General features: G+C 32.6%; 1 long non-coding RNA gene across 1 annotated transcript in view; it reads right to left on the bottom strand.

The window, feature by feature from the left end:
- Window positions 1–1187: 1187 nt before the first annotated feature.
- Window positions 1188–13158, bottom strand: part of LOC142870464 (uncharacterized) — a 189711-nt gene continuing 177740 nt past the window's right edge. The window contains exon 3 of the long non-coding RNA XR_012918829.1: window positions 1188–1314. This is a non-coding gene — a long non-coding RNA (uncharacterized LOC142870464). The remainder of the gene's footprint in view (window positions 1315–13158) is intronic.

Below are 13158 nucleotides of genomic sequence, written 5' to 3'. Positions count from 1 at the left end.
CCTATTGATTCAATATAGGAGATGTTTTGCTCACCTTTTTGTTGCTCACATTTCAGTGACTGAAAAATCATTGTGTACTTTTCAGTTTAGCAATAAAAGATGAAGTCGACAATAAACAATTATACTGATTTCTGAGTATGGAGCTCAAAAAATCAAAGGTTCCCCCTCACACTTTTGAATAGCCTATGAGTCTATAAATAAAGCATAATTTTTACTAGTGTTAAATCTATGTGGCAAAAGTGACTATTATTATTTTTTGGTAATATTAATTAACATGGATTTGAAAAAAATTAGTCCACGTAAAGTTGTACAATAAGTATACCATATAAATTATGATATAATGTGAATAACTGAGGATTATTCTTAACTACAAAGTTTAGTTTGTAGTTAATATTAGTGTATATTAATATGAAGTATAATATAATATATTAATATATAAGTATTAATTATTATATAAGTATTAATTATATAATTATGTAATATAATTATATATTATATAACTATATAAAATTATATATAATATATAATTATATAATATAAATATATAATTATATATTTATATATAGTCTATTTATATAATATTATATATTTATATTATATAATTATATATTTATGTAAAATTTATAATTATATATAATTATATATTATATTAATATAAGTATAATTAATTAATACTTATACAAAGTATTAATTAATATATAAGTATATATTAATAAAAATTATAATATAAATTAGTAGATAGTAATATAAAGACATATAATAGTCACACAAATCACAACAAACATCAAATCACACAAAATGTCAGCTGTTAAATTGACTTAGTCTCTTAGTATTCAAAAGACACTAATTTTTATGAAGTAAATAATTGTAAAATAAAAATAGTACCTGCCGATAAAAGCTTATACTTAATTGAAAACAAGGCAAATCTTGGACATGAATACTTTATAAAAATTGTTCTTTTCCCCCATAATACTATATGCAAGGAATCCTTTCCTTCTCTTTTCCCTTTGAAGATTATAAGATCTGACTTATACTTCTATTTATCTGCCCATAGCTTACTCTCTTGTGTCTCTCTCCCTTTTTACATTTCTTTTAAAAAAATCCTATAGGTTTGCTGCCTATCACAAGATCCCTTTGACTAAAGGCTCTTTCCTAACAAGCCAACCCATTACCCTCTTTCAAAATAAATCCAATGTATTTTATGGAGCTCTATCTGATCAAATTGAAGAAAAGAACATTTGTTTTTTTCCTGTTCAGAAGACCCCACAAGCAGTTTGCTTCATCCCAGCTTCTGATTCCAAGCAGATGTTGTTTCTATTGAGATACAATGAAAAGAAAATCAAAGTATTAGTCTGGGCGCAGTGGCTCACACCTGTAATCCTAGCACTTTGGGAAGCCGAGGTAGGAGGATTGCTTGAGAAAAGGAGTTTGAGACCAGCCTGAGCAACATAGCAAGATTTCGTGTATACAGAAATAATAATAAAAGAAATTAGTAAGGCACAGTAGGGTACACCTATAGTCCCAGCTACTTGGGAGGCTTAGGAAAGAGGATTTCCTCGGTAAGTTTGAGGTTGCAGTGACCTATGATGACACCACTACTCTCTAGTCTTGGCAACAGAGCGAGACCCTGTCCCAAAACAAAACAAAACAAGTAAAATAAAACAAAAAAGAAAATCAAGGCATTATTAGTTTCTAGAAAGGCTGTATTTTTTCTCTAATCTACAAATTAAAAATTAGAAATTTCACACTTCTATGGAAAAATATGTTTTGATCCATTCATGCACATATTATTTTTTAAAAGATTATCATTTTATAGCTGGTAGACAGGAAGAGGTGGAGAATGGAAAGAAGTCAATTGCTTGTCTCATATTAAGTACAACTTTTATATTTTAAATTCTAAATTAAATTGCTTTTATTGTCATAAAATATTTTTCTTTCTCCTTATCTATGAGTTTTATACAATAGATTTTTCTTTGCAAGCTTTTTTGTGCTGTAAATTAGCTAAAGACAAAAGACTTCTTGGGAATAAAACAACATCTTTTATTGGCTGAACCTCCTGAGAAACATAAGACATTACAGAGGGAATTGAAGTAACAAAAGAAAAGTCAATAAAAACCTCAAGTGACTAGCAAAACCAGCTTTGTTCTCTCCACCCACAAATATTAAAAGTGTAATGAAGGCTGATATCAGAAGAGAGGTTTTTTTACGTTTCATGTCTTATTATTGCTATGCCTCTTTTTCTGTGATTCACTGAAAGATGCTAATTGTATAAGGTAGCAGTGTCCTTGTGTGGTATGCCCATTTCTAATCCCAAATATATAAACCAATACTAGAAGTCATAGCCTGTTGCATCCCCTTTTCTGCAATCCCAAGAGCACCTAACACATTGTCTTACTACAGGAATATCTCAGCTATACTGCAGGTTGTAGTTCCACTACAATAAAGCAAATATCACAATAAAGCAAGTCACACAAATATTTTGGTTTCCTGGTGCATATAAAAGTTATGTTTTCACCGTACTATGGTCTGTTATGTACACGATAGCATTAGTTTTAAAACAAAAAAAATATTTATTGCTAAAAAATACTAATGATCCTCTGAGCCTTAGGCAAGTGATAATAATTTTGCTAGTGGAGGTTCTTGCCTCAATGTTAATGGCTGCTAACTGATCAGGGTGGAAGTTGCTGAAGGCTGGGTGGCCCTGACAATTTCTTAAAGCAAGAAAATTATGATGTTTGCCACATCAATGGACTCTTCCTTTCACGAACGACCTCTTTGTAGTATGTGATGCTGTTCGATAGCACATTACCCACAGTAGAACTTCTTTGGAAATTGGACTCAATCCTCTTAAACTCTGCCGCCACTTCACCAACTAAGTTTATTTAATATTATAAACCCTTTGGTGTCATTTCAACAATGTTTGTAGTATCTTCACCAGGAGTAGATTCCATCTTAAGAAACCACTGTTTTTGCTCATACCAAGAAAGCAATTCCATATCTGTTCAAGTTTTTTAGGAGATATCAGCAATTCAACCACAGTTTAAGGCTCCACTTCTAATTCTAGTTATCTAGCTATTTCTGCCACATATGTGGTTACTTCTTAAACCCTCAAGTCATCCATGACAAATGGAATCAACATCTTCTAAACTCTGTCAATATTATATTTTGACCTCTTCTCCTGAATCATGAATTTCTTAATGACATCTAGAATAGAGAATTTTTTCCAGAAGTTTTTCAATTTACTTTGCCCAGATAGCCTTACAAAATGTATTTCTGAAATAATAAGACTTGAAATTTGAAGTGACTTCTTCAATGGGCTGCAGAATGGATGCTGTGTTAACAGGAATGAAAACCACATTAATCTTTTAGATCTACATTACAGCTGTTGGGTGGCCAAGAGCATTGCCAATGACCAGTAATATTTTTAAAGGAATATCTTTTTATATATAGTATCTCTCAACAGTGGGCTTAAAATAGTCAGTAAAACATGCTATAAACAGATGTGCTGTCATTGAGGCTTTGTTCTTTCATTTATAGAGCAAAAACAAAGTAAATTTAGTATAATTCTTAAGGGTCATAGGATTTTTGAAATGGTAAATGAGCATTGGCTTCAACTTGAGGTCACAGCTGCATTATCCCTTGCCAAGAGAGTCAGCCTGTACTTTGAATATTTCACCCCAGGTATTGACTTCTCCTAACTATGAAAGTCCTAGATGCCATCTCTTTTCAATAGAAGGTGGTTTTCTCTATACTGAAAATCTGTTGTAATTCTCTTATCTAGATCTAGACAGTTTGTTGCAGTTTCTACATCAGCCCTCATTGCTTCATCTTTTACTTTTATGTGATGAAGACAATTTCTTTCCTTGAACCTCCAAAACCAACTTCTGCTGGCTTCAAAATTTTGTCCTGAAACCTTCTCACCTCTTTCAGCCTACATAGAATTGAAAAGAGTTAGGGTCTTGCTCTAGATTAGGCTCTGGTTTAAGGGAATGTCTTGGCTGGTTTGATATTCTAACATCCTGCTAAAACTTTCTCCATATTACAGTAAGGCTGTTTTGCTTTCTTATCATTTGTGTATTCACTAGAGTAGCACTTTTAAGTTTCTTCATGAACTTTTTCTTTGCAGTCACAACTTGGGTAACTATTTAGTGCAAGAGGCCAATTTTTTGACCTGCCTTGGCTTTTAACCTTTCTCATTAAGCTTAATAATTTCTAGGTTTTGATTTAAAATGAAAGATGCATGACTCTTCATTTCACTTAAATACTTAGAGTTATTATAGGGTTGTTAATTGACCTGATCTCTATACCATTGTGCCTCAGGGAATAGAGAGGCCTGAAAAGAGAAATAGAAATGAAGGAACAGCTGGTTGATGAAGCAAACAAAACATATAGAACATATGTTGATTGTTTGTAGACTTATATGGGCACTATTCATGGTGCCCCCAAATAATTACAATAACAACATCAAAGATCTCTAATCACAGATCACCAAAACAGGTATAATAATAATTAAAAAATTTGAAGTATTGGGAAATAGGGCTAAGAGACATGGAAAGTTTCAGGAGTTTTTCAGGACTTTGCCTTGAAGGAATCTGTGGGCATGTTAGTTCACAGACCAGAAGCTGCTTAACAACAAGGGGGGGCATTCCACCAATCAGGGGCAACTACAAGGTGGCACTGATCTCAAGGCCTGCAAGCCAGAGCCTGGAGCTTGTGCAAGGCAAAGCTTGGCATGGGGCCCAAGGTTGACTGATGGAGGGATGTCAGCCCAGCAGAAAACCTGCAGCTGGAACTATCATAAACCTCAAGGCTATTCCTGTTTCAGTCCTGACCACATATCTCAGTATATAGAAAAATAGATTAGATTAGTATGCAGGCTCAGTGTTCCTGTTTTATATGATTTTATCTTTAAATTGTATGCTCAGCTAGGACTATTCTTAACTTAGGTCTTATAATGTTTATCTTGAAAAAATTTTGTAGCCATTTACTCTCAAAGATAGAATTAGGTAAGGGATCTCTTGAAACCTTTGGGGGGCCTTGAAATCTAAATAAATAATCTGTACACATAAATCAATGACCAAGGACAACAAATACTGTACCAACAAATACTGATGTGGGACTTCACTCAGTGCCTCCTGGTTCATGGGAATTCTGGAGGACCCCTGACTTCCTCATCACTTTAAACTACACTTTGTCTCTGTCTCTATTATTTCCAAATCTCTTACAAAGATTCTGCCTGGGACCAGTTTTGTTGGGGAGTAACTAACTCCCAACATTGAGGTATTGTGAGAATTACCAAAATGTGACACAAAAATACAAAGCAACCACATGCTATTGGAAACATGACTCTGGTAGACTTCCCAATGAAGTATTGCCACAAATGTTTAATTTGTAAAAACACAATTTGTGCAAAGCACAATAAAGCAAAGTACAACAAAATAAGATATGCCTGTGTTTATATCCATTAAATGAATAACCATTGGGCAGATAAATTAAGGTGGGTCATAACAAGTACTTATTGAGTATATATAATATAAAAAATAGATCAAAATAGTTTAAAAATTACAGTCACTTAGTGAGTTTATGCCTTAGACCCTAGTCAGATACCAGTATATACTTACAAATTCAAATAATGATTATATGCGATTGTATAAAACTACATGAGAATACATACCTCCCAAATGCTGTTAAGTTACTTTTCTAAGAAGTAATAAATAGCAAAAGGAAAAAAAATTAAGAAAGACTTATCAGATTTAAAAACCTTAAACCACACCTGCAAGGTCATCCATTCACCTAACAGATCACTTGAGTTTTTATCTTAACATAAAACATTCCAAGCCTTTAGACAAAGCTTCATTTCTTTAACTAATAATAAATCAAAGAATCTTTAAACCCATCTATAACCTGTAAGCCCTGCTTTGATATATCCCAATTTTTAGGGCCAATGTATGAATTACATGTATTGGTTTATGAATTTACGCATAAATTTCTGTCTCCTTGAAATGTATAAAACCAAACTGTAACCCAACCACGGTGCAACCACTTGCTCAAGGCTTCTTGGGCGTGGCTCTCCAGGCCATGGTCACACATATTCAGCTCAGAATAAACCTCTTTAAATTAAAAACAACAACAAAACGAAAAACAACAACAAAAAAAGACTTATCAGGTTCAAAAAAAGTAAACACAAAAAAGTAGATGAATGCAAGTAGTTATTAGCCAACAATAAATGAAATTCATATTCAAGCAGTATCTCTTCCAAGTTTCTGTGAACATGTTAGTGTTTGGCAACAAGTAGCAATATTTTAGTCATTTTCCATGTTTGCTGAAACACTCTTAGCTCTTTATCTTAGGCTGCTCTAATTATTATATACAATTTCATAAAATATAGAGAGAAAACAAGCCAATGTCCCTGCAGTGGAAATATAATGCAATGATATTATACTTACTCATATATACCCATATTATTAATGAAGACTGAGAAAAATTTTGATGATAAAAACTTCCCAAATCTTAGAACATATATCATTCATGAGCATTCATTTTGATCAAAAGTTTATGACTCAGGTAAATTACTAGAGATATTTATGTAGACTTTTTTCATATATTTCTGTAGCTTTCTTGACTTGCATTACACTTTGATAGAAAAATATTATGTAAAATACACTTTTAATGCTCAGGTTCTATAGGGATAAGATATAATATCCTTCAGTGTAAGTAAACTTCTGCAATATATCTTAATTTGGGAAAATTTTGAAGAAGTTCCAATTTTTTAATTACTTTAAATCAAGTTATAAGATTTTAAAAAAATTAAAAATATTTAATACATTATTGCCTAATCATTAATGGAAAAGCAGAAAATTTTAAAGGAAGAAAAAATTTTAATTCTTTTGTTATTGTTAGTTTTGGGTATAATCAACTCATAAGATCATTATTTCACTCCTGGTGATGTCTTCCAAGTAAATAACTCGAGAGAGATGAAAGAAATTCTTCTCTGATGTATAGAACATACCAGATTATGTCTTATAGGACATACTTCCTGCCTTCAGAAGTTTACATATAAAGTAAAATATGCTAAATATGTGTTGAAATGATTAATAAATCCTAAAATATAAGTGTGTTTAGCACATTATTGTTGACACAGGTTATAAAAAACCTAATTCATTTTAAAGGATAGTGAAGTTTGGTTTAAAAATTAAAAAGAATTAGCTTGGATAGATATTGGCTTAAAAGTCATGCCGGGAAGTGAAAGCATACAGTGGTGTAATGGACATTGAAAACTGAGTATGGGAAAGGGTGGGAGGGAGGGGAGGGATAAAAATCTACTTATTGGTTACAACAATATTCCAGTGTTGGGTGCACTGAAAGCCCTGACTTCAGCATGATACGACTCATTTATGTAACAAAAACACTTGAGCCTGTACATTTTTTAAAATAATAAAAAAAAAAATGCAAGTAAACATGACTTCTAGAAATGATCTGACGGGAGATGGAGAGAAAGATGAAGGTCACACACTAAAGGGTTTTTCATTCCATCAAAATTGTGTCAACTTTCTTTGCAGAGACTTATGAAGGGATATAAACAGGAAAGTAACCTGAGCAAATTTGCATTTGAGAACGACGAATGTGGTATCAAAGTGAGGTACGTTTTTTTGAAGAGAGAAATACCGAAAAAGGAAAGGTGAGTCTAAGCCTAGTTAAAAAGAAAAAAAAAAAAAAGTTTAGGTAAGATATGATTAGGGAATGTACCAAGACATTTTTCAATTAGAGATAGAGGAGAATGGATTTTGAAGATGAGTACAAGGTAAATTTAACAGGAATTGGTGAAAATTTGTAAGCTGGAGGTTAATGAAAGGGAATTAAAAATAAAATCATGTTTTAGACTTGGTAAATTGCACAGAGTCTCATGCTATTCATAAAAATGGATTAAGTCTGGAGTAAATTTTAGATTTACAAGACAGGGGATCAAGACAGTGCATAAGAAGTTCAGGTTTAGAAAAAATAAATTTAAGGCACAATGGAGTGCCTATGATTTATTTCCACAATACTATTGTAAATGAAGTTCTGATGGTCAGAAGATAATGTTAGGCTGAATTCAATAGTCATTTGTTTTTTCTCATGAAACAATGGGTTGGCTGAAGGGTTCTGTTCATTTGGGCTGGGCTTGTCTGATCTCGGTAGGACTTGCTCTTAAGCTGGGGTCAACTGCGGGCTTGGCTGGGGAATGGCTAAAGATAAAGACTATTTGAAGTTACAAACTGCTCACTTTCTCATCATCCCCACATTCGATGGTACCTGTACCACTCCCAGCATCTAGTTTATAGTGAAGATGAGTCACTGCTTGAGTAGGTAAAATAATTTCAAGTCTGTTTCATTAGATGTCACATCTACCAGAGTGCAGAAATCATTTATTCTGATGACAGAAAATGGGTTTAAGGGGCAACTGGAAGACAGATGCTAAAATTCTTAAGAGTTATTAATTTATTATGTAATATGTAGAAAATAAAAAAATTGTTTATAAACTGGAATAACAGTACTATAATACTATTACAATTTTGTAAATACAAAAACAGCTAAAATGGGATAAAATGTTGAAACTTAAAGTATCTTTTAAAGTAAAGGTATAAAATTATGGGCCAAAATGTTTAATTATTTAATGTTATTAAAAAATATTAAAAGTAATTTTTTTAAATAATGAAAATTAATGTTAAAAATAAAACTATAAACTTGAAATGGCTAGTTAATATTATAAATAATACATATTTTGTAGGATATAAATGGTCACTATATATAATTAAATGGCTGATGGGGCCAGGCGCAGCGCAGTGATTCATGCCTGTAATCTTAGCACTTTGGGAGGCCACGGCAAGAGGATTGCTTGAGTCCAAGAGATGGAGACCAGCCTAAAAAAGAGCAAGACCCCGTCTCTACAAAAAACAGAAAAATTAGCCAGAAGTGATGGTGTGCACCTATAATCCCTGCTGCTTGGCAGGCTGAGGGAGAAGGATCACTTAAGCCCAGGAGGTTGAGGTGAGCTACGAGATGCCACTGCACTCTAGCCAGGTGACAGAACAAGACCCTGTCTCATAAAAAAAAAAAAAAAAAAAAAAGGCTGATGGAAAGATTTATCTGTCTAGAAAAAAATGTTTCTGATCCCTTTATCTGAGATAGCGATTTTTCATTGATAAAATTTGCTAATAGTTGAAAGCACCTAAAAGAAAGGATTTTTTGCTGGATTTTTTGTCGAATCACAGCTCAAAATGAACCCATAATTCATTTCTATCAAAATTCTTGGATTAGCTAGATGCCTTGTTTAGGAGCTACAGTGACTTCCTCAAACAATAACATCTATTTTAGATTTTTTTAATGCATTTTTTTATTTCAGGCCAATATCTTCTACCTGGTTCTCTGCTTCTCGCTTTTGTTTTGAAAAGTGGCCTGTGCACCTATGTGTCAGGATCACTGAAATCTGTGAAGGCAGGAAGCAGAACTTTTGAAAAATGTTTAAATAGATGCCTTCATAAAGGGCACTTTACTCATATAAAATTTGAAATGAGTTTTATTTGAAGAATTATTCGCGTTAATGTCCTGCAAAACCTACCTTTAATGTTATTTTTATCAGCAAGAGATCTTGGGATGACTGAATGTCTTCTACAGCTTTATTGGGGCAATAGAGAGAAAGAATGGAAACATTTCAAACAAACAAAACAGCACCTAGTGCTACATAGGGACTTATTGGCTTTTCTAGATGACATGAAAAGATAAGCTAAACTGACTTTAAAATTTTACTAATAGTCTGGTCTGCCTGGGCGTGGTGGCTCACACCTGTAATCCTAGCACTCTGGGAGGCCGAGCGGGAGGATTGCTCAAGGTCAGGAGTTCCAGACCAGCCTGAGTGAGACCCCGTCTCTACTAAAAATAGAAAGAAATTAATTGACCATCTAAAAATATATATAGAAAAAATTAGCCGGGCATGGTGGCATATGCCTCTAGTCCCAGGTACTCGGGAAGCTGAGGCAGTAGGATCCCTTGAGCCCAGGAGATTGAGGTTGCTGTGAGTTAGGCTGATGCCACGGCACTCACTCCAGCCTGGGCAACAAAGTAAGACTCTGTCTCAAAAAAAAAAAAAAAAAAAATAGTCTGGTCTTTGACATATGCTTTCATTTTACTGAACTAGTGAAAGTGTTAAACAGGAACATTAAAATCTACATGTACAGTGTCTTTGTAAAAATTAAACAAGTGTATATTCTACATGGTAGCATAGTTTCTGGCATACAAAAGATGTACATTCAATGTGGATTTCACCACATAGGAATTTGGCTTGACTAGCACTGGTTTGATAATGTGATACTAGTGTCTTCTTGCTGCTAACAGTAATATATAAAACAAGTCTCTCAAATTCTCATTTGGCAACTCTAAAAGCATGATAGAAATTTCTTTAGTATGGTATCCCACCCAGAAATATCTTTATGATCATGGAAGAAAAATACGTTTGCTCGTATAGTAATTGTCAGTTGGAGATGTACAAAAGAACACCTTGCTTCATGGCTTCTATAAAAACCAAATCAATTTATATAATATTGTTATTGAGATTAAATTTGGTGATTTAAAAAAACACAATTAGGTTATTAAAGCATTCTTTCAGTTTAATTCAATAGGTGAATTAAATTAATTTCATTTCTTCCTACACCTACTCATTCTTTAAGAATGTGGTAGGGACTTTTATAAAGAACTTAATTGTGAATATAATTGAGTAATTTATTGAGAATAATTCAGTAAAACCATTTTAAACTAATTTTATCATCTTAGGCAAAAAAAAATCAAATTGCTTCTGTATTAACTTGAAAGAATCTGGTCATTTCAGATTTAAAGTTACCTTTGGTCAAAATTCTTTCAGCTTCAATTTTTGAGGAGCAACTGTTAAGAAAGAAGACTGCTAATAGAAAATACTAGTTTGAGAATGGAAAATAATCTTCATGGATATAGCCATGAACCAACACTTCTATATACATATTGTTAATCAGTTTTAGTAATTTTTCTTGCTGAGTCCAAATGTCCGCAAGACCATCACCAACAAAGACCAATTATTCTTTTTTGATATGTGAATTGAGGCGTATTTTCCATATTTTGGATAAATCCTCTGAATATTTGTTTCCACAATTTATAAGAAATCTATGATGTTATAACTATATATTTTCTTTTGACTGCTCACCATTTCAGCCCTATTTTTCCCTTCAGGGAATTCTAATCACAAATACAAAAAGAAAATTATTTCTTGTCTATTGTATGTTAGATACTGTCCTAGATAAATAATTGGCACTTCAGTCCTGAGAATGAAGCTTTATTAACCTTGTCCACATTGTTCATCAATGAGTGCAACATCGATCAAATAATTTCATAGTTTAAAACCTCTATCTTCTTCCCCCACCCTGAAAAAATAAGAATAAATGACAAAATAATAGCTGAGTTTTCTAAGATTCAAAAGATGGCACGGATTAATTAGGTCTTATTCATTTTTATAGTCCTTGTGTTTTTTACATACTAGGTTTCACCTAATACTTCTTAAATTGAATCGCTCTATAAATGTTCAATATCATATCCATTGTTATAAATGAAAGTTGAATGGATAAAGTGGCGATGGCTAATGGATGCAAAGTTACAGTTAGGTAGATAGAATGAACAATATTTGACATCACACCAAAGTGACTATAATCAACAACACGTTAGGATATACTTTAAAATAACTAAAAGAGTGAAATTGGAATGTTGCTAACACCAAGAAATAATAAATGCCTGACGTGATGGAAAACTCAGTTACCCTGATTTGGTTAAGTCACATTGTATATCTGTATCAAAACAGCATACGTACTCTATAAATATATAGAACAATTATGCACCCATAATAAGTTTTTAAAAAATCACATGTACCTTATAAAGATATGCAACTCTTATATACCTGTAATAATTAAAAATAAAAAATTTAAACTTTTGAAGGACAAAGAAAATATCATATTCCAATTATATTGATAAATGAAAGACTAAAAACAGCATCATGTTACGACAACCTCATATTTCACTTGGGTAAAAAAGAATCTATGCTGAGTAAAAGGTTTAGATTAGTATATGATATCCCAAATCTAACTCAGATGTTAATAGAATTGTATTTGTTGTTGAGTGTTCTTTTTGAATTGTTTTCTTTTTTTCTTTTCTTTTTTTTTTTTTTTTTTAGACAGGATCTCACTCTGTCACCTAGGCTGCAGGACAGTGGCTTCATCATAGCTTACTGCAACCTTGAACTCCTGGACTCAACCAATCCTCCTTCCTCAGTCTCCTGAGTAAATGGGACTACACACCACCACTCCTGGCTAATTTTTCTATATTTTGTAGAGACAGGATTTTGCTTTTGCTAAGGTTGTGGACTGTTTTCCTCAAAAATAAAATTTTCCCACTATTTTTAAATATGCAAATACTAAACATAGTTCTTGATTCTTGGAGTGTATTCTAGCCATATTGCTTTACTAGCTTTTCCTAATTATGCCACATCTAGTTTGGCTAATATAGTCGGTGTTTGAAAGACTCTCTTTCCTCCATCCTACCAAGGCTAAAATATTGAAGTTTTTTTCTTATATTTCACTAAATAAAATGCTCACTTAAAGGAGAGACAATGCAAGTACATTATTACAAAATCTATTAGTTACTGGTATTGTACATCATTCTTATAATCAATTATGAATATTATAGGAGCAAAGCAAATAAGAGTCATAAACTTTGAGTCAGGTCATTTCAAAAGTAAGAACCTTGTTTTTGCTTTTGTTTGTTTGTTTAACATGAATCTCTGGAAATATCCTGAAAGAAACAAATATTTAAAATAGTTGAGCTTTTCTTAGGTAGCCATCAGATAAAGTCTTCACTTGTCAGAAATTTATGTCTCTACTTTATAAACAGATTGAAAGAAAGAGTTTAGCAACTGTGATATGATAGAGTTACTATAGCTCTAATTGCAAATGGAGATGGTGGAAAGAACATCAGCCTTCTCCCTTGAAAAGATCACAGGAAATAGATTCTACTTATTTGACTAACTTGGGAGGAGTTTAATGTCTTAACCTCTGGAGAACTTTGCAATTCAGTATATAAAAGAACACAAAAGTATTTCCTTGCTGG

This window comes from Microcebus murinus, chromosome 4 (genome assembly GCF_040939455.1).
Source record: "Microcebus murinus isolate Inina chromosome 4, M.murinus_Inina_mat1.0, whole genome shotgun sequence".
NCBI lineage: Eukaryota > Metazoa > Chordata > Mammalia > Primates > Cheirogaleidae > Microcebus > Microcebus murinus.
The sequence above is the reverse complement of the archived record's forward strand: the minus strand, read 5'-3'. Positions and strand labels throughout refer to the sequence as shown.